This window comes from Indicator indicator, chromosome 37 (genome assembly GCF_027791375.1).
Source record: "Indicator indicator isolate 239-I01 chromosome 37, UM_Iind_1.1, whole genome shotgun sequence".
NCBI classification, from domain to species: Eukaryota; Metazoa; Chordata; class Aves; order Piciformes; family Indicatoridae; genus Indicator; species Indicator indicator.
In genome coordinates, this window is record NC_072046.1 from 4,585,501 (window position 1) to 4,605,584 (window position 20,084).

General features: G+C 48.7%; 2 pseudogenes; both read right to left on the reverse strand.

Annotated features, from left to right (window-relative positions):
• Positions 1–739, reverse strand: LOC128978534 (feather keratin Cos1-2-like; annotated as a pseudogene).
• Positions 740–10,846: 10,107 nt separating this feature from the next.
• LOC128978533 (feather keratin Cos1-2-like) lies at positions 10,847–11,584 on the reverse strand (annotated as a pseudogene).
• Positions 11,585–20,084: the final 8,500 nt, after the last annotated feature.

A 20,084-nucleotide genomic window follows, 5' to 3' on the forward strand; every position in this document is an offset into this window, starting at 1 on the left:
CTAGCAGGGGCGGCAGGGTCTGCAGCAGTAGCGGTTGGTGATGCAGGAGAGGTCAAAACCCCCGGAGCTGATGGGCACTCCATCACAGCTGAGGATGCTGCCAACAGCAGCAGAGGTGGAGGAGCCCACGGCAGTGTTCTGTGGGAAGGAGCTGAGGATGGGTCCAGGCAGGGTCACCACCACAGCAGGTGGCTGGATGGCAACGATGGAGTCCTGGCACCTGACACAGCAGGGCTCATTACAGCTGTTGGCCAGCGGGGTTGGGCCACAGGGCTGGCAGCAGGGCTGGCAGGGCTTGCAGCAGGACATGGCTTGGGGCTGGAGGTGTACCTGGGACAGAGGACAGGGTGAAGCAGAAAATGGGGAGAGAAAACATGAGAAACAGAATAGATGTAAAACACAGTGCAGCCAAAACCCCTGCTGGCCTAACAGAGGCTGATCACTTCAACTTCAGCTAAGTCCCAGCCTCTCTCTGCTGAAGACCTTCTCTCCCCTTCCTTCTCACTGGAAAAGCATCTCCCAGCCCTGCAGTAGGACAGCCTCTATAAGTGGAGACATACATCAAGGAGAGACCTGATGTTGAAGGAGAAGAAATTTCAGACTCACCTGGTTGTCAAGGAGAAGGAGGCAAGAGAAGTGGATGAGAGAGCAGAGAGCTGAGCTGCCTTTTATAGCAGTGCTGCAGTGCCTCAGGCCCAGAGGCAGCTTTGTGGAAGGAAGAATTCTCTGAGCAGCTCATGACAAATACAAACCATCCCAGTTGATGGCACAGGCTGTGTCCTGGTTTCCTGCTCTGGTGCCTTTTTATTTCCTGACTTCTGCCACATCCTTTCCCATTGGAAGTCTCCTGTCAGTGCCATGGTGAGAGCCCCAAGGGCTTCTGGGGCACAAACAGGTCAATACAGGCAGGAGACTCTGACAAAGTGCTGGTGGCATCCCGTGCATGCAGGTGATGTGCACCTGGCTCATTCCTGTAGGCATGCTTGAGACCAAGTTTTGCACAAAAATTGTGCTACTCACCTAGATTTCCAAAGAAAAATTCATGTCAACCTGGTCAAGTCCCTGATGACTGGAAAAGATAGAAACATAACCTCCATCTTCAAAGAGAGAAAAAAGGAAGGCCTTGGAAACTTTAGGCCAGTCAGTCTGACTTCTGTGCCTGGCAAGATCATTGAGTAGATCCTCCCAAAGGCTTTCCTAAGGCATACAGGAAATGAACAAGATGCATCCAATTCTGGGCTCCGAAGCACAAGAACAACATGGGACTGCTGGAGTGGGTCCAGAGAAGGCCAAAAAGATGATTAGAGGATTGGAGAATCTCCTCTCTGGGGAAAGGCTGGGAGAGTTGGGGCTGTTCAGCCTGGAGAAGAGAAGGCTCCAGGGAGACCTCAGAGCAGCCTTCCAGTACCTGAGGGGGCTACAAGAGAGCTGGGGAGGGACTTTTGACAAGGGCTGGTGTGTAGGTGTGAGCTGAAATTCCCCCCCCCACCACGAACAATAACCAGGCTAGCCCAGTCTGGAAGCAAATGAAGGCTGTATTTACAAGCAGAGTCTAAAATCTACAATGAAATGCAATGAATATGTACAAATATACAAAATTCACAACATTTACAAATATATACAATCAACAGAAAAAGCACAACCGATCTCCCTTTGCTTCCCCCCAAGGGGACCCTCCCAAAGGGGCCTCCCTCTCCCAGGAGCTTCCCCCTCAGACCCCCCTTGGACAGAAAGCAGAGTTAGTTAGAGCAGAAAGTTGTTAACTTAGCTGCCAAGGTCAGTACGTGTTATCTTTGGCCAGAAGAGAAGAAGAAGAAAACAGCAGCCAGACAGCCCAGCAACTGCCCCCACTGCCCAACGCAGAATGTGCAGAGTGCCTACTTTGTTTTGGGTAATAGTTCTTAAACATTTCTATCTATCCAATGGAAGTGTTTAGAACAATTGTTATTTTGCTTTCTTACACCCAATAGTGACTTATTTATACTCTTTCACTTTCTCTGTTTTGAACTTTGCAAGGAAAAAAATTAAAAAGACAGTTTCAAACCATCACAGCTGGAGTGCCAGAATGAGGGGAAATGGCTTTGAGTTGGAAGAGGGGAGGTTAAGACTGGAGAGTGGGAAGAGATTCTTTAGAGTGAGGGTCGTGGAACAGATTGCTCAGGGAGGTCATGGATACCACTTCCCTGGAGGTGTTCTAGGCCAGGCTGGATGAAGCCTTGAGCAACGTAGTCTAGTGGAGGGTGTCCCTGCCCATCACATGGGCGTTGTAATTAGGTGATCTTCAAGATCCCTTTCAACCCAAACCATTCTATGAATCTGTGAAAGATTACCATGTGAGAGGTATTCTTTGCTGCATCTGGGGATACTTTTCCTGCCTTTACACCTCAGTGATGAGGAAAGGGAGAGGAAGTACACCAAACCTAGAGATAGCACAAGGCTTGCAGTCACAGTGGGATGTATCACAGTGCGTTCTCAACCAGAAGCCACTAGATCTGGAGATCTGTACATGTCTACTCTGGTGCTCTCAGTAAGGCAAGTAATAACCATAGGAGACCTGAACACTCTATCATGGCCTGATCATCTTCTAAGGAGCCAAATGGTGTTCTGAGATTAGTTCCACCTCCCATACAAGCAGCAATGCTTCAGTGGCCTGTAGCTATGGCAGGAACTGGTACAAGCAGGGCTCCCCACAAGCTGCTGGTGCTGAGATTGGGGCATGAGGCTCTCAGGGGTTCATCACAATCAGGATTAATAACTGCTAGTCCTTTGAGTCTCACCAGGCTTTATTTCAGCAGAGGAAGTGCTTTCAAAATTGGGTTAATATCAGTATCTTGTCTTCCCATTTCCTGTACTTTCAGAGAGGGCAGCTCACTTCAGAGGAATCTGTCATGACTCTTCTGCCCACACTGAGGCATTCCTGACCTGGAAATCCTGGGTCTTTTCCTCCCAATGCTCAGAAGATGCATTAACTGGGGCATGGGCCTGGCACAAACCTGGAAATGAAAAGGCAGCATTGCAGGAAATGAAAGCACAGCCATGTCCTTATCTGTGATGCTTTGCATTCAAGATGAACTTGCCCAAAAATTGTTACCTCTGCCAAGGTGGCTCTGGTCCTGTAGCAATGAAGGACAGGTATGAAATGCAGCCCAGGTCCTGCTCTCTCATCCACTTGTCCTGCCTCCTTCTCCCTGGGAACCAGGTGAGTCTGAAGCCCCTTTCTGTTCCTCTTCCAAAATGAGATCTCCCCTCGATGGAGCTCTCAGATGATATTAGCTCTTTTCAGTCCTGGGTTGTGGAACTTCTTTTCTGGAGAGCAGGAAGTAGGGAGAAGGTCTGCTAAGGGGGAGGCAGGGAAGTGTCTGAGGAAGCTTTGGTTTCCGAAATCAGAGAAAGCCTCCCTGGACCAGGCTGCTCTTTACAGAGTGATGAAGACCTTGTGGCTGTTGCACAGCTTCCTGCTCCCCACTCAGACTTGATCTTGACTTTTTTATGATAGTATCATCAGGCTTCTCTTCACACATCCACCTTCTCTGCTTCCTCCCTGTCCTCTCTACCAGGTCCATCTTCCATCCCAAGCCATGTCCTGCTGCAAACCCTGTGAGCCCTGCTTCCAGCCCTGTGGCCCAACCCCACTGGCCAACAGTTGCAATGAGCCTTGCTGTGTCAGGTGCCAAGACTCCACTGTTGCCATCCAGCCACCTGCTGTGATAGTGACCCTGCCTGGACCCATCCTCAGCTCCTTCCCACAGAACACTGTGGTGGGCTCCTCCACCTCTGCTGCTGTTGGCAGCATCCTCAGCTGTGATGGAGTGCCCATCAACTCCGGGGGCTTTGACCTCTTCTGCATCACTAACCGCTACTGCTGCAGACCCTGCCACCCCTGCTAGAGCTGCTGGTGCTAACAGCTCCACCAGACAAGGACCTCTGTGCCCTCAGCACGTGATGAATGGCAGAAGATAATATTTTGGGACATTGTTTTAATAGCAGCTCATCACCTGTGTCTTGTTCTGCAAGGGCAGCCTGAGAGGTGATATTTTGAGCTCTTTTAAGACAAGGCTTATGTTTACCTTTCCTGTCTTCCACTCAGCCTTGTTCCCTCTTTCCTTTTTTTTTTGTGTTTGCTCCATTGAAAGTGGCTGTAAGAACCCCCAGGATCAGCTTGTTGGGACCCTCCAACCTGTCTCCCTTTGCTAGGGAGGTCAATAGATGTGCTGTGGGAACTCTACCACAGGAAAAGGAAACAGATTCTTAACAGCCTCTGCACCTCTCTTTGCTGGGCACCTCCAATTGGAGTGATCTCTTTTCTGTCTTCAGACTCATTAAAATTTTCTGCAACACTGCCTGTGTCCTTGAGGTGGTCTTTCAGTCGTCATGCTGACTGATGAGGGACAAGCCATCGCTTAGGCAAGGAAACTGGTGGGGGCACAGGGGAACCCTTCCTCACTGCCAGAGTGAAGGGTGGGACACTGCAGCAGGTCCTTTTTCAGACCCTGCCTTGTGAAGCTGGGAAAGACATCCCTAGTCACTCTGCCGCCAATGGCCATCAGTCATGGCCTTGGCGGGTTCGTTCTGCAGCCCTATCACCCTTTCAGAACAGCATCTGGCAAGGCTCCTGTTAACTGCATGCGTAGGGCCATGGTGTTTCCAAGTTCATGTCATTGTCAGCCCCAGCAGGCCACTCACCAGAGTCCTCTGTCACTGTGAAACCAACAACCCTTGGGTGGAGGCAGCCCCAGAATGCTGCCCAGTACCCAAACATACGACACAGCTCTCTGCTACCTTGTCTTCCTCATGCACACAGCAGCTTTCCTCAGGCCCAGGAACTCTATAGGCACAATCCAGCTCTGGTCCCTAAGGGTGCTGTGTGATAGCAGATAACTGCAGCTTCACAGAGACATGACATGACATGCTGAAGAGGCTCTACTGTATGAAAAACGTGCAGGAAATGAGAAGCAATGTCCCCCATCTGCTGATGGGTCCTGTCACATTGTCAGAAATCATCTGAGGTGGGAGGCTGCTCTGTGGAGTTCCCTATTAAAAGTGTTGCCCCAGCTCTGGGTTCTTCACTCAGTGTGTAAAAGCCAATTGACAAAAAGAGTTGAGATGTTTGTTCTATTGCAAGTTCTGCACTGAAAACCACAAGATGGTAGCTCCCCAGAGCTCTCACAGAGGTTGAAGTTCTCAGCAGATATTTATAGATAAATGTATTGGCTATACTCCTGTCAGCACCCCGAAACCAGCCATTGGTCTTTCATTCTTTCTCCCTTCACGTTAAAGATGCAATTCCTGCTGAACTCACTGCACATGCTCTGAGGGTAAGTGGTCTATTTGGGTAGGGGCTTTGCTAACTAGGTGTGGATTTCCCCATTATTATGACATTGTAATGAGCCTTTCCAAGCTCAAGGCACCAGTTTGGGCTGACTTTTCAAAGCAACACTAATTTTCAAGGGTATATCTCCTCAGCATGGTGTTCCAGGGCTACCTGTTGTTGCAGGACTAATTAATTTAGTACACTCCTATCTCAGTGTCAAACAACCTTGTAATTGACAAAAATGACCACTCCAATTTTATGTAGTTAAATTTAAAGTTTTATTTGGTAAGTGAGCAAAAACAGCGCTGGGCAGCCGGGGGAATCTCCTGTTCCTCAACGGCGGCTCGCACTGACAGTATCGTATAGACTCCTTTTATAGGGTAGGAGTTCAGCATCATCTCAGTCTCTTTGCATTGTTCCAGTTCCTTATCTCTTGTTCTGCATACTCAGAGCCAGTTTATCATTCTGCATATGTGTAGATATCTGGCAAGGAGTTGTGGATCCGGCTTAGGAATGTTAGAATACAGGACATTGACAGATACACAAAGCTGCCTATGATACACGAGGCTGTCTGTTGTAGTTTAGTTACAAGGTCTTGGCAAATAAGCAAAGCAACCTACATTCCACTATTAAGCTTTTATAAAAGATAATTATTAATCTAACATCATTTACACTTGACATCATATGATTAACAGATAATTCCATTTCTATTTATTACAAAGAGTTCAGATTAGGTACGTATTTTATGGGTAAGAAATATGTGGAAAACAATTATTGTTGTGATAGAGTAGGTGGTTCATTACATTTTAAAGTCAAGGAATTTCAAACTCTCCACTAGCTACGGCACAGCAGATTTGTTCAGGCCAGGACAAAGGTAATGGTGAAGTGGAACTCTTCTCCTTGCCATGAGGAGGGAAGCAATGTATATGATAGACATTATGTAACAGCTACATATTTAGTATCTACTCCTTAAATCTTGTTTTTCATATTTCAGTGGCTTTTTAGACATCCCAGCTCAGCTGCTTTCATTATTGCTGTGATTTGAACTTGAGCTTTTTGTCTGTCTGATACAGGAACTAGTTGAAGTGCCGAACAACCCAAATTCAGAGACCTGATGTCTGAACCCCACAGTTAAACACTCATTGCCCCAGATTTCCTGCTCCTTTAACACTGGCTGCCGGATTTAGCAGATAGGATGAGGAACTCTTTGTCAGAGCACTAACAGACTTTACAAATCCAATCTGCCCAATCTGGAGGCTCCCTACCTGTATTCACAGCCCATATCAACCTCCCAGGGCCTTCAGTTTCTCCTGCTGTGGGTCAGGTCTACAGCTCCCCCACAGCTCTGCCCTGGCCTGGGCATTGTCTCATCAGCAGACGTCTGAATAGAGGACACAAGGTGTGAAACGTTCTTCCCCTGCCCTGATGACAGCAATAATCGCCTGGCCCCACAGGTATTTACCAGTGTGGGGAGAAGCCCTCTGGTATTTGGAAAGGTGATAAGGGGGCTATTTCACATTTTGGCTTGAACAGATTGTCTAGGAAAGGGTAAGCAAAGAACAGTCAGGGTCTTCACATATGATTAACAAATAATTTCATTTTTATTTATTACAACCTGCCACCTCATCCTCTTTCTGAGACTTTGTGAGGCTCTTAACTTGTGTTCAGCGAAGCTTAAAACAGTAAATCATCAATACATGTCAGGTGAAGAGTGAACAGCTACCAGAAGCTGCCAAAACTGCTGAAGAGGAAGGTGGCAGAGTCAGTTGGTGGAGGTGAAAGCTATACATCTGGCTTTAGACACTGCTGATGGAGGAAAATGTCCAATACTAATCTAAGCTGACTCCTGGTGAGGATTTGTTCGTGAGAATTGCAAAAAATATAGTGGTCCTGATCCAGCCAGTGCCACCATGGTGAGCTGAAAGACAGAGCAGGATGTGAGGAGGTGGCCATGGCTTCAGCTGGACCAAAAATGGCCCTGATCTCCAAAACCAGTGACTATTTATTGAGAAGTTTGTAGATGGTTTAATTCATTTCCCCCCAGCCTATCCCCCTTAAGCTCACTGTTTTATCTTTATTTTAACAGGTGGGGTTTTTTCCCCAATTGCTTTTCTCATCTGCTCCATTTCGTTATCATTCACAGTATTTTGTTATCTTTACTCCCATCCTTTCTCCCGTGCCCTGTGAGGTACAACATCACTTATCACACCCAAGGCTCCCACATAAATATGAAGAACATCTAAACACTGCCTTAGCTACTCCCTTTGGGTTCCCACATCCTGGATGGTGGCAAATGCCCTGTGGGGGTTGTTACAGCAAAGGAAGCAGAGTAACTGACAAAGTAGGTGTAAACACAACTGGACTGGGGTGTCATGGCAAGATATTGCTTCTTGGATAGAGAACCTGGTTGTGAAAGTATGTGATGTGGATGTCCATGTACCCAAGAGCTGGGCCCCTGAAGAGCATCAAAATAACCATCAGATGGATAGGTTACTGATATCAAAGTGGCTCAGGTAGATTTTGATTGACAGCATAAGAGTGAATTCTTCATGGCTCAGTGGGCCCAAGACATCTCAGGCCATCAGGGAAGAGATGTAACATAGAGATGGGCTTGTGATAAAGGGGTAGACATCAGCATGAGCGCTATTAGACAGGTTATCCATGAATGTGAAAGTGGTACCATCAAGCTAGCCAAGCAATTTAAGCCTCTAGGATATGAAGGATGCAAGTGTGGAGAGGCATGGCAGCCTGACCACATCACGCTCCCAGAAACCCACCAAGGCAAGCGTCCTATGCTCACAATGGTGGAAGAAACCACTGGATGGCTGGAAACATCTCCTCTGCCCCATGACACACCCCATAACACTGAGATTGGAAAAGCAAGTCTTATGATGACACAGCCCCCCTGAAAGAATTAAGTCAGACAATGGAACTCATTTTCAAAGCAATCCGTTGCCATGACATTGAGTGGGTGTGTCACATCCTCCATAGTGCATCAGCCTGCAGGAAACCCAGGTGCTACAATGGACTGTTAAAAACTACACTTAGAGCAATGGGGTTGGGGCCTTTAGAAACTGGGAGGAACATTTAGCACAAGCTAACACCAGAGGATCTGCCAATCAAACTGTCCTTGCTGTATCAAAACTCCCATGTGCTGTAGAAGGAAATAAGGTCCTGTAGCAGATGTGAAGAATTATTAGGGCAGATGGTGTTGCAGGGTGCTCCAAATCCCTCATTATCTATCAGCAGAGGTCTGAGTAGGGGAGACAAAGCTGTGAAATGGTCTTCCCCTGCCCTGATGACAGTAATAACCACCTATTGTCCCAGCCCCTGCCCCTGCCCCACAGGTATTTACCGGTGTGAGGAGAAGGCCTCTGGGATTTGGAAATGTGATAAGGGGGATAGTTCACATCTTGGCCTGGTAATATAGAAAAGGGTGAGCAGAAAGCAGTCGGGGCTCTCATTTTCTGCCACTCTCCATTTCTCACCCGTGTTTTGGGGCCCGCTCATTTCGGCTCTGCCATTTTGGGCTCATTTCTCGCCGCTCTCTCTCACTTCTCCCCGGACCGTCCCACCAGCCATGGGACCTGCCTGCCACCGCCAACCTGGGACCCATCCTGCTCGGGAGCCTGCCAGCAAAGCCGTGACCCTGCCTGCCTGGGACCTGCCTGCCACCGCCAGCCTTGGACCCATCCTGCTCGGGAGCCTGCCAGCAAAGCCGTGACCCTGCCTCCCTGGGACCTGCCTGCCACCGCCAGCCTTGGACCCATCCTGCTCGGGAGCCTGCCAGCAAAGCCGTGAGTCTGCCTGCCTGGGACCTGCCTGCCACCGCCAGTCTTGGACAGATCCTACTCGGGAGCCTGCCAGCAAAGCCCTGACCCTGCCTGCCTGGGATCTGCCTGCCACCTCCAGCCTGGGACCGATCCTGCTCAGGAGCCTGCCAACAAAGCCGTGAGTCTGCCTGCCTGGGACCTGTCTGCCATTTCGCTTCTCCCTGGGACCGATCTTGGAAAGCCTGAGCCTCGAATTGGGTCACAAATGGACAGTTTCTGGAGCCTGTCAACAGATAGAGCGAGCTAGGGACCCTCTCCAAATTCCTACTCTGATTTTTGTGAGTAAACGTGGCCTGCTCCCTAAGGGCTATTGGTCAGCCTTTTGATTTGTAAGTGGGGTGAAGCTATTTGTGGCTTAGCCTGTTCCAGTCTCTGAACTCTCCAAATTGTATTAAAAATTGCCATAAGCATCCTGGAAGAATTGGTGACCAAATAGAAACTGTAAATATTTTTTATCAGTTTAGCACATGATTTTGGAGCAGGGTTTTTGGGAAAATAAAAATAACTATATTTTTATAACTCCCGCCTTGTTAATTTAACCCTAAACTAATACAGATGGTCTGGGCTAGGCCTGCTTCTGGCAAGGAATCTGCAAGGACTAGATGCATGTGGTAGGTGGTGCAGGATGATGAAGTTCACCAAGTACCGCACTGAGGTTTAATTTTGTGTGAGAACAAAAACAGCCAGAGAATTAAATTCTATGATGTTAACTTCTAAATAGATGCACATGACATGACATTGAAATGTACAGAACAAGAGGTGGGAAACATCCTGGGGTTAGCCAGGAGAGGAAGCAGGAAGGAGCCAGAGTCCGAAGAGCCATCTGAACCAGCCAGTGGCATGCCATAGTGACATCATGGCCACTGTAGAAGGGGAGGTCAGGCAGGACAGGGGGATTTTGGCTCTGGCACTGTGGACAGAGCTGGTCTTAGCTTTAAATCACTCCCTTTTGGTGTTTCTTCTTTAGTGCTGTTGTAATTTCTGGTGTTCCTTGGATCTCTGGGCTGTTCTATTGAACTCTTTGCTCAATCCACGTGGATACATTGCTTTCTTCATCACCTCCTTCAAATACTCAAGATGCCTGTCAGCTGTAACATAGACCACAGGTGGGGATTTCTTCAAGTGTGGTTGGGCAGAGGAGAGAATGCTGTGAGAAAGCTGCCAAAGTGTTTGCCCAAGGGAGCTGCGTGAGAGTGAGACCTTCACTTGACTGAGCATCCCTTGGCCTCATTGACCATCAGTTCATTCCTGAAACCAGAAAATTAATTGACCATGATGCCAAGATGACAATATCCCTTCACTGAGTCCCAGCCTCCCTTTCCTCCACCTTTTGTCCTGAGCAGAGTGGAAAGGGTGCCAGAGGAAGGAAGAAGGATGCTGAGGCACAGGCTCAGATGCAGCACAACTTTAATGAGTTTAGAGAAGAAAAGGAGGTGGGTCATAGGGAGCACCACAGACTTTACCCACTAAAGTGGGGTGGAGCTGTTGCAGAATGTCCGTTTGCCTGGCCTGCAGAGGAAGAGAGGCCAACAGTCAGGCTGCTGGCATTAAGAGGTCCACATTAGGCTAACACTGGGTGACAGCGACAGTAAAAGGAGATAGGAGATTGGATGAAGGCAACAATGGCCTGAAGCTCTATCTTCTCTTCAGTGCCATGTTTTGAGATCTTGGACATTCTTCTGCAAGGATTTTGTCAGCAGCTCTAGCAGGGGCGGCAGGGTCTGCAAGAGTAGCGGTTGGTGATGCAGGAGAGGTCAAAGCCCCCGGAGTTGATGGGCACTCCATCACAGCTGAGGATGCTGCCAACAGCAGCAGAGGTGGAGGAGCCCACAGCAGTGTTCTGTGGGAAGGAGCTGAGGATGGGTCCAGGCAGGGTCACCACCACAGCAGGTGGCTGGATGGCAACGGTGGAGTCCTGGCACCTGACACAGCAGGGCTCATTGCAGCTGTTGGCCAGTGGGGTTGGGCCACAGGGCTGGCAGCAGGGCTGGCAGGGCTTGCAACAGGACATGGCTTGGGGCTGGAGGTGTACCTGGGAGAGAGGAGAATAAGGAAGGAGAAAATAGGTACACATGAGGAGCAGACATGAACCCAACCACAGTGGACTCAAGTGTCCTCCTTTTTTCCTTCCAACTCCAAACCTATGAGACACCTCAACTAAGTCCCAGCCTCTCTCTGCTGAAGACCTTCTTTCCTCTTCCTTCTTAGAGGTGAAGTCATTCCCAGTCCTGGGCTAGGACAGCCCTTATCATCAGAAGATATACGTTGAGTCCTGATGTTGAAGGAGGAGCAGAGGCTGCAAACTCACCTATTCCCAATGAGAAGGATGCAAGAGAAGTGGGTGAGAGAGCAGAGATCTGAGCTGCCTTTTATAACAGTGCTGCAGTGCCTCAGGCCCAGAGGCAGCTTTGTGGAAGGAAGAATTCTCTGAGCAGCTCATGATAAATGCAAACCATCCCAGCTGATGGCACAGGCTGTGTCCTGGTTTCCTGCTTTGATGCACCTTCATTTCCTGCCTTCTGACATGCCCTTTCCCATTGGAAGGCTTGAAGTGTGGAGATGAGCAGCACAAAGGTTTCCAGGGCAGACCCATTTCAGTGCAGTCAGGAGACTCATCTCAGGTGCTTGTGGCATTCCATGCATGCAGGTGATGTGCACCTGGGTCATTCTGATGGCTTGTTTGTGGACCATCTTTCAGGAGATGGGCACTTCTCTCATGCTTTTCCTTCAACTTGCCTAAGGACTGGCATGTCTGAGGATGCTACACCTTTTAACTCTTGTTCCACCATCTCTCTCTGATGGTCACTCATGGTTCCACACAGGTGGGCTTCTGCTGGGAGGCTTTGACCCAACTGCAGCACAAACAGTGCTCTCAGAACAATTTTGCTGGTCTCAGCTCCTCCCCTCCTTGTGCAGTCTCTGAGAGTCCTCACAGAACCATGGAATATGCCCAGCCATAGAATGGCTTGGGTTAGAAGGGAGGTTAAAGATCATCTAGTTCCGATCCCCGCTGCAATGGACAGGGACACCTCCTACTAGAATGTGTTTCTCAAAGCTTCACCCAGCCTGGTCCTAAACACTGTGGATGAGGGGTCCATAACTTCTCTGGGCAACCTGCTTCAGCGTCTCACCACTCACACAGTAAAGAGCTTCTTCCTAATGCCCTGCTCTAGTTTCAAGCCATTCTCCCTTATCCTGTCATCACAGGCCCTTCTAGAAAGTCCCTCCTCAGTTCTCCTGTAGCCCTCTTCAGGTGCTGGAAGGCTGATCTAAGGTTTCCCTAGACCCTTCTCTTCTCCAGGCTGAACAGACCAAACTCTTTCAGCTTGTTCTTATAGGAGAGGTTCTCAACCCTGCTGGTCATCTCCATGGCTTTTTCTGGACCTTCTGCAACAGATCTATATCCTTGTGCTGGTGTCTCTAGACCTGGATGCAGTATTCCAGGTGAGATCTCACCAAAGCAGAATAGAGGGGCAGAATCACCTCCCTTGAATCTCTGGCCACAGATCTTTTGATGCATCCCAGGTCATGGTTGGCGTTTTGGGCTGCCAGTGCACATTGCTGGCTCATGTTGAGTTTTTCATCAACTGACAACCCTAAGTGAGAACATGAACAGATGGGATGATCAACCAACTTCTGACCTTTTCAAGAGGTTACGGGAGCTGCAGAGGGGCAGATCCCGAGGTAGCAATACCAGGAGGGTAGCTGTCGCTTCCTCAGTTTCCCAGAACAACTCTGATAGCTCCAACAGTGATCCTAATTCTGGTGCTGGACGTTGTGCCAGCTGTACATGTGGAGGTAATCCCCACCATTAGGGGTGCCCTGCCTTCCGCCAGGGGGAGGTAAGGGATAATGGAGATAACAGAATCTATTGGGATGTGTACATCCAGTGGCCTGGCACTTCAAAATTTCAGAAGTACAGGGCCTTGGTTGACACAGGAGCTCAGTGCACCATAATACCATCAAATTATCAAGGGGGAGAATCTATAACTATTCAGGGAGTCACTGGTGGATCTCAAGAGTTGTTTAAGATAGAGGTTGACATAAGCTTAACTGGGAAGCAGTGGAAGAAACATACTATTGTAACAGGTCCTAATGCACCAGCTGCAGGGAAGATCGAACGCTACAACGGTTTGCTGAAAACCACTCTCAAAGCCATGGGGGGTGGATCTTTGAAAAACTGGGAGAAACATTTAGCACAAGCAACCTGATTAGTGAATAGTAGAGGTTCAGTGAATCGAGCTGGACCTGTCCAATCAGATTTGTTGCGAAAGGAGGAAGGTGATAGATTTCCCATTATCAGAGAAAAGAATCTGTTAGGCAAAACCGTTTGGGTATTTTCTCCTTCAGGAGAGGCCAAACCTGTCCGAGGGGTGGTTTCTGCTGAAGGTCCTGGTCACACCTATTGGGTGATGCAAGAAAATGGTGAATTTCAGTGCATTCCACAAAGAAATCTAACTTTGGCTGAGAGAGGTTAAATTCAGAATGTTGTGCAGACACAGCATCGCGCCCAAGAGGAGAGTTCATGAGATCTACGGTGCATGAACCCTGAGAGCCCTGAGTCACCTGAGAGTCCCTGTTCCTTCCTTCGCTCCATCTGCGAGGAAACAAGCTGTTTGCTGTTTTTCCTGTGATTTGACTCTTTTGAATCATCTACATCTGAGATAGCCGGAATGGACTATGATCTTTATTCACCTAGTGTTGTAGATATTATTTTAGATTAGATAAATGATAGTAGCAGCCAATGGAATTGTTTAGAAGGGGTGGACTGTGATGGTTTGAAACTGTCTTTTTAATTTTTCCTTGCAAAGTTCAGAACAGAGAAAGTGAAAGAATGTAAATAAGTCACTATTGGGTGTAAGAAAGCAAAATAACAATTGTTCTAAACACTTCCATTGGATAGATAGAAATGTTTAAGAACTATTACCCAAAACAAAGTAGGCATTCTGCACATTCTGCGTTCGGCAGTGGGGGCAGTTGCTGGGCTGTCTGGCTGCTGTTTCTTCTTCTCTTCTGGCTGAAGATAACACGTACTGACCTTGGCAGCTAAGTTAACAACTTTCTGCTTAACTAACTCTGCTTCTCTGTCCAGGGGGGTCTGGGGGGAAGCTCCTGGGAGAGAGAGAGGCCCCTTTGGGAGGGTCCCCTTGGGGGGAAGCAAAGGGAGATCGGTTGTGCTTTTCTGTTGATTGTATATATTTGTGAATGTCGTGAATTTTGTATATTTGTACACATTCATTGCATTTCATTGTAGATTTTAGACTCTGCTTGTAAATACAGCTTTTCATTTGCTTCCAGTCTGAGCTAGCCTGGTTATTGTCGGTGGGGGGGGAATTTCAGCTCACACTGACACAATGGCAAAAGGAAGACTAAGGCAGGTGTGGACTGCCTCAGAATGGAAAGGACAGAACTGGTGACAAGTGCCATGGAGAAGGCTGAGGTTCTCAATGACTTCTTTACCTCAGTCTTCACTGGCAAGGGCTCCAGCGACACTCCCAGAGTCATAGAAAATAATGCAGGGGATGGAAGAAGGAAGTGTGAGTGAAGATCAGGTTTGTGACCTCCTGAAGAACTTGAGAGTGTGCATGTCCATGGGACCCAATGGGATACACCCACAGCTACTGAGGGAACTCTCTCTATTATATTCCAAAATTTATGGAGGGCCAGGAAAGCCCCCAATAATTAGAAAAGAGGAAACATATCCTCCATGTCCAAAAAGGGCAAGAAGGATGACCCAGGGACCTATAGACCAGACAGTCTCACCTCTGTGCCTGGTAAGATCATGGAGCAGATCCTCCTGGAGGCACTGCGGAGGCAGAAGAATAAAGAAGAGGTGATTTGGTCCAATCAGCAGGACTGCAGCAACGACAGATCCTGCCTGACAAACCTGGTGGCCTTCTGTGACAAGGCCACAAAATCAATAAACAAGGGGAGAGCAACTGAATTAATTTACCTGGACCTGAGCAAAGTCTTTGACACTGTCCCTGACGACAGTGGCCTCCTGGCCTCCAAGCTGGTCAAGTCTGGGTTTGATGGATGGACCATTGGGTGGATAAAGAACCGGCTTGATGGCTACACCCAAAAAGGGGCTGTCAATGGCTCCATGTCCAAGTGGAGGCCAGTGACAAATGGAGTCCATCAGGGATCAGTACTGGGACCAGGCTTGTTCAACATCTTGTTGATGCCATGGACAGTGGCATTGAGGTGCCCTCAGCAAGTTTGCTAACAACACCAATCTGTGTGGTGCAGCTGACAGCTGGAGTGAAGGGTTCCATCCAGAGGTCCCTGGACAGGATGCAGACCTAGGCCCATGACAACATCATGATGTTCAACAAGGCAAAGTGCAAGGTCCTGCATCTGGGTCTGGGAAATGCCAAGCACTGATATGTATTGAATCATTTATGATCCTTATCCAAGCCATTCTTCCTTTTCTTCTTCCCTGTCTTATGACAGATTCTGCATCAGTGCTCTGGGCTCTGAGCAGCAGCACTTCACAGAGGAGTGAAGGCAGGACATGCTGAGAGCCTTGGGACAAGAAAGTTGAAGGGAGACCTCATGGGTGTCCACGTGCTGTGAGGATGTGGGAAAGATGGAGGCAGGTTCTTCAGTGTCCTGGTTAAAGCAGCCTGCTCAAAGCAGCCTGCTCACACAAGCAAGGCTCCCACACACAGATTGGGAGCAAAGGAAACACAAAAACCCTCTGGGTCTGGATAAGGAGAGGTTAATGAAATAACAAAACATACAAGTCCATATGAACAAGCAAAGGAGCAAGCCAGCAAAGACAATCAGCAAATGAGCCAGCAAGATAAAAAGGGCAACATCCAATCCTGCAGCCAGCAAAGTGGAAGAGACCCACAACCCAAACCAGAAACTGGAAGAAAGCCCTGGAAGCAGGAAGTGCCACAAATTACAGTCTGAGCTCCAAGCCCCATGATGCTTTGCCCCAGCCAGCACTTTTGTTACAAAGCTGGCATTATGTCAGCATGGTATTGAACAGTGCCCTGCAGATTCAACTGGCTGAAGCAGGATGTTCTCAAAGGGCACAGTGGAAGGACAGGAGGTGGTGGAGGCACTTTGGAATCTGGACAATTCTGTTCAGGGCTTAGAGAGCTTGAGTTTAATTTTTGAGGTGCTGCCCAGGACTTGGGCACTGAGCTGTCCAGCCTGATCTAATGAGACCTGCTCTGAACAGGGCCTCAGAGTATCAGATCTCCAGGAGCTGTTTGCCCACTATTGACTGGAATAAGCCTGGGGCTGGACTCTGTGTGGTAGCCAGGGGAGGCAAAGGTCTTCATCTTTCTGCATTTGCTTTTCTTCTGTTGTGGAGCCTGGGATGGGAGAGTGTACTGGTCCCTTCCTGTCTAACTTTGGCAGGAATGGGAGGACAAGCTGCAGCCAGCTCTACCCTGATGCACTTCCCAATGATTCTGGGGAGGGGACAGCCTGGTCTGGTGAGGTTGAGTGCATCTTGGAACTATCCACATCTCCTTTTCTCTCTGAGGGTGTGCAGTGCTCTGAGAAAGGGGAAATGCAGCTGCTGCTGTTGATGATGGCAAGATGATCATGGCAACTTGAATAACTTGCAGAAGTTGAATAAAGCTCTTTTAGACTCAAGTTATGGTTGGAGGCTAGGTCTCCTCTCAGCTTGCAGGTTTTCCTGTTACAAGAAGGGACACAGGCAGATGGTCAGATGCTCAGGGTGGCTGCAATGGAGCATCAGAGGTGTGGAGAAGAGCAGGCATTTCTGACTGGGGATGGAAGACTCCACTGGGCTATCAGGAGGAGACCCATCCCACCATGGGAAATCCAGAGCCAACAGGGCTCTGGATGTGGGGATTGGAACTATCAGGATCTAAGTGCCCTTTAAGAGATCAGGCATGTAACAAAGAAGTGTTGTGCTTTTAAGTTCAAAACTGTGGGATGAATGCTTTCTGGTATCTGTCTAAAGGAGGCAGCTGTCTGTGGCTGCCCTGACCTTGCAGATAAGTGAAAGAATGTGTGTTTGTTAAAGCGATTTAATTGGCACAGCTTTGGTTCTTGTATCTTTGCCCATATGTTACAGCAACGATTTTGGGGATATGTAAGGCCCTCAGATCCATTAATAAAGTGTCTTCAGTTACCACATTGGAGTCTGTGAAAAATCCACCGTGACATCTGGATGTAAAGTTGTGGCTGCAGAAACAAGACTTGATACTGGAGGAGGCAGGAGCAGAGCAGGGGCACTGCAGGTGTGCTGAGAAGCAGCATTGTCTCCTCCCCAGTGCAGTCCTGTGCCCCCTGGCAGAGTCATTTCCAGCAGCTCTGCTCTCCTGGGGCTCTGCCTGGGACATGTGGGCTTTGGAGTCTCTCTCACACACACAGCAGGATCGGTCTCAGCATGCGCCTCAGCTATCTCATCCTGGCTGCCTTCCTCAGGCACCCACTGGGTAAGCACTGCCTTGCACTGCAAGCATGGTTCCTCTTCTGCCCAGGGCACCCTCATCCCCTCAGCAGATCTCTGCAGGAGCTGCTCTGCCATTATGGGCCAGGGTTGGGAACCCTCAGCTCACACAGGTGATTTTTCAAAACAGCTTCTGATGAACCAAGTATGCATAGTTATACAATTACATAAATTATCTGTTAAAAATAATGTATATAATTATATTAAATCTGTTAATTATAGTACTGAAGAACTCACCTGTGAGAGGAGAATTTACGTGTCAGTAGATGGCCACCTTAGTGTAACTATCTGGGCAGATGTACAAAGAAACTTCTGTGCAAGCGCAGGTGACCAGTTGTTTCCTTTGGGGCAGCTTCTTTGTTAGTGCTTTTGGTAAAAAGCCCAAAATGTCTCTGGGAAGCTGAGCTGCCTGTGGTTAGAGACCTGGTACCTGACCCTGCAGAACAGAAATAAAGACAAATCTCTCCACTCGGTGAATTGATTGGCACCCTGGGGGAAGGACTCAGATTTAGAAACAACGCCAACAGCACAACCTCAAGCAGGAGACACCTGCTCTATGGCTGCTGCTGGAACAAGCAGGGCTCTCTGCAAGCTGCTGACTCTGAGGTTAGGGCATGAGGTTGTCAGGTGCTGATCACAATCACAATTAACACCTGGGCCATTGAGTCTCACCACAAACTGGGTGGCTTTTTTCTGCAGAGGGAGTGCTTTCGAAATTGGGTTAATTTCAGGAGATTGTCTTGCCATTTCCTGTAACTTCAAAGAGGAGAGCTGACTTCAGAGGAAACTGTCATGACTATTCTGTCCATACTGCTGCATTCCTGACCTGGAAAACCTGGGGCCTTTCCTCCCAGTTCTCAGAAGATGCCTTCACTGGGGTGTGGTTGTGACACAAACCTGGAAATGAAAAGGCATCAGTGCAGGAAATGAAAGCACAGCCATGTCCTTAGCTATGATGCTTTGCATTCAAGATGAGCTTGACCAGAAATCACCACCTCTGCCAAGATGGCTCTGGTCCTGAAGTAGTGTAGGGCAGCTATGAAAGGCAGCTCTCTGCTCTCTCATCCACTTCTTTTGCCTTCTAGCCCTTGGGAACCAGGTGACTCGGAAGCCCCTTCTGCTCCTCTTCCATAATGAGATCTCCCCTCAATGGATGTCTCACCTGATGTTTTTTCATTTGAGGCTCAGAGAGCTTTTCATGAGAGAGGGAAGCAGGGATGATTTCTGCTTAGGGAGAGGAAGGAGCATGCTGCAGTGGCTTCCGGTTTATGCTCTAGGAGAGAGGTTTCTTGGATCAGGCTGCTCTTTGTAAGGCTCTGGCTGGATGAAGCAATGAAGATGGTGTTGCTTCTGGCAGACCCTTCATCTTCTCAGACATTGATGGCCTTGGGTCCTTTGTGAAAGTGTAATGAGGTTGCACCTGAACTATGCTTGTGCTCTGATTCTACTGTCTTCTCTCCCAGGTACACCTCCAGCCTCAAAACTTGTCCTGCTGCAAGCCCTGCATGCCCTACTAGCCCTGCAGCCCAACCCCACTGGCCAACAGCTGCAATGAGCCCTATTGTGTAAGGTGCCAGGAGTCTACTCTTGCTATCCAGCCATCTGCTGTGGTTGTGACCCTGCCTGGACCCATCCTCAGCTCCTTCCCACAGACCACTGTTGTTGGCTCCTCCACCTCTGCTGCTGTTGGGGGCTCCAGGGGCTTTGACCTCTCCTGCATCACCAACCGCTACTGCTGCAGACCCTGCCGCCCCTGCTAGAGCTGCTGGCAATGGCCTCAGAGAAGGACCCCCAGGCACTCAGAATATCATGCTGTCCTGAGGATCACACTTTGGGCCATTGCTTTAGGAGCAGCTGGTCACCTCAGGCTTGTCCTGAAAAGGAAGCCTGAATAGTGATATTCTGGGTTCTCTGAAAACATGGCCAACGTTCACCTTTCCTGTCTTCCACTCACGCTTTTTCTCTCTTCCTTGGTCATAATTTGCTCCTTTTAAAGCTGCTCTGTGCCCCTAGGAACCAGGCTGGAAGGATGCTCCAGGCTGTCTCCCTTTGCCAGGCAGGGAACAGATGCCCTGTGGGGACTCTGCCACAGGAGAAGGGAAACACGTCTTTGCCTGCTCCTGCTGCTCCCTGTGCTGGGCACCTCCACTTGGAGTGACCTCATTCCCCTTTTCAGACTCATTCAATGTCTTTGAGGGCTATTCACCAGGTGTCATTTTTTCTCTGGCTTCTGCTGCTGCTTCTGCTTTTCTGTGAAATACTACAAAGGATTGGAACTTGCAACATTCCGTTAAATTCTCCTTGTCTCAGCCACTGAGCTTTTTGTGTGTTTCTCTCATTTTCACTCCCAGTGTGTGTGTGGGGCTTGCTTGTGAGAGTAGATAGCCTCAAACCTGGCCATTGGCAGTAGGCCAGGTACCCTCTGCACCATTTGTCAGGGTCCCCTATTGTATCTGTATGTAAGGCTGAGGTTTTCTATTGGATCCTGTTCCTGTGATAC